Source organism: Herpailurus yagouaroundi, unplaced genomic scaffold (assembly GCF_014898765.1).
Source record: "Herpailurus yagouaroundi ecotype Mexico unplaced genomic scaffold, PumYag 46634, whole genome shotgun sequence".
Taxonomy (NCBI): Eukaryota; Metazoa; Chordata; class Mammalia; order Carnivora; family Felidae; genus Herpailurus; species Herpailurus yagouaroundi.
This window is the reverse complement of record NW_024413577.1, coordinates 1-1690: the sequence shown is the minus strand read 5'-3', so window position 1 is coordinate 1690 and position 1690 is coordinate 1. Positions and strand designations below refer to the sequence as shown.

The 1690-nt window shown below is 60.1% G+C and overlaps 1 pseudogene; it reads left to right on the top strand.

Moving 5' to 3' along the window:
• Positions 1 to 338: 338 nt before the first annotated feature.
• Positions 339 to 1397, top strand: LOC121024065 (coiled-coil domain-containing protein 71L-like; annotated as a pseudogene).
• The last annotated feature ends 293 nt before the right edge of the window (positions 1398 to 1690 follow it).

Below are 1690 nucleotides of genomic sequence, written 5' to 3'. Positions count from 1 at the left end.
TGTCATCTCATGTTGGATGGAATTAATGGAGGCTGAGGCACCAGTGCATTCATGTCGAGGACAACCCTCTTGAACTCATCAAGAACTATGGGCCTTCTCAGGTAAGATTACGTGCAGGTCTTTCTCAAGGGCATAATCTTAAACACAGCCCAACCTAAGGCAGCTTTGGGCAGCCGGCAGTGATAGGATAGGCAGACACTGTGACCTCACAAAGCGCCTGGTCTCCTAGCAACTGCGGTGTAACTCTCAACAGCCTGCTGCCTGATTTGGCTTCTGGTAAGAAATTCATCAGGGCCCGGAGGCGGCGGCGAGACCTGGCAAGCGCGGGCGGCCCCTAGCGGCCTCACCTCCTGAGCCGCATGAAGAGGCGGCGGCGCAGGCCGCGGGAGGCCCTGGCCCCGGCCACGTGGGGAGGAGCCTCTAGCGCTGCAGTAAGGGCCGCGCTGGAGGCGCCTGAGGAGAAGGTGGTGTACACGCGGTGGCAACTGTCGCCACTGTCGCTGGCCAACAGCAGCAAGGCGCTGATCGACGCTTTCAAGCTATTCGTGCCCGGCAGCACGGAGTTCATGAGCTCAGACGCGGAGCTCTGGAGCTACCTCTGCAGCCTCAAGCACCAGTTCTCCCCCCGCATCCTGCGCAGCAAGGACGTCTATGGCTACTCCTCCCTCCTGGCCCAGGTTCCGGACCCCGGACCAGCCCCCCCGAGGCCCGCCTCCAGACGCGCCGGCGAGCTGCCAGGAGGAGGCGCCACGGAGCCCGGAAGTTCGCCGCCGGCCAGAGGAAGGTGCCGCCCCCGCCGCCGCCGTCCCGCGAGGACAGCAGCCCCCGCAAGCCCACGGCCTCCGGGCCCAGCTCCGGGGGCCGCACCCTGGAGGAGAGTGGGAGGGCAGCCACCCCAACGCTGACCACCTCGCCCAGCATCCGCGTAGTCGGCGACGTGTGGGTCGAGAGCAGCGTGGCAGAAGCGCGGCGCCAAGCGCGCCAAGTCCTGGGAGTGAACCTGGAACCCGTGGTGAGACTCCGCCGCGTCCCAGTGCCTGGGCGTGAGATGTGGGCCACAGCCGCGCGACCTCCCAGCCCCGGGACTGGTTGTGCCTGGAGGGATGAACCAGGGAGAGCCGGTCCCGCATCCCCTAGTGCACTTTACCGGCGAAGAAGCACCAGACGGTCCCGGCCCGCGCCTCGGGGATGTGGCGCCGCCTTCTGGGACTCCGGGGCAGCTGTGCCCTCTTCTGCCTCCCAGCACCGGGTCTGCGGAGGGAGTCGACCCCTGGACCGCAAGGGAGGTCCCCTTTCTTCCTAACCCCAGATTGAGAGGTCTCCAGGACTGTAGGGGCAGACCCATGATCTCTCTTGTTCCCTCATTGCTCTGAAGTCGTGAGAAGAAGCCATTCCACCCCATCTCCAAAGGAATTTGGTTCCATGCTTGTGTAATAAAGCTAGAGTTTCTTTGCCATTCACCCACCTCCGGGCTCCTCCCGCCGATTTCTTTCTTTCTTTGTGTGTATGTGTATGTATATATATCTCCTAGGATGATTTAAAGTACATATTCTTTAAATGTTTAGATGAGACAGTAGAGAAAAAAGGGTGTGACTTAGGGGTCTGCACTCAGATTAAAATAAGATTACTGAAGTATAGTATACATTCAAAAGGACATATATTATTTTTTTCATGTTTGTTTATTTTTGAG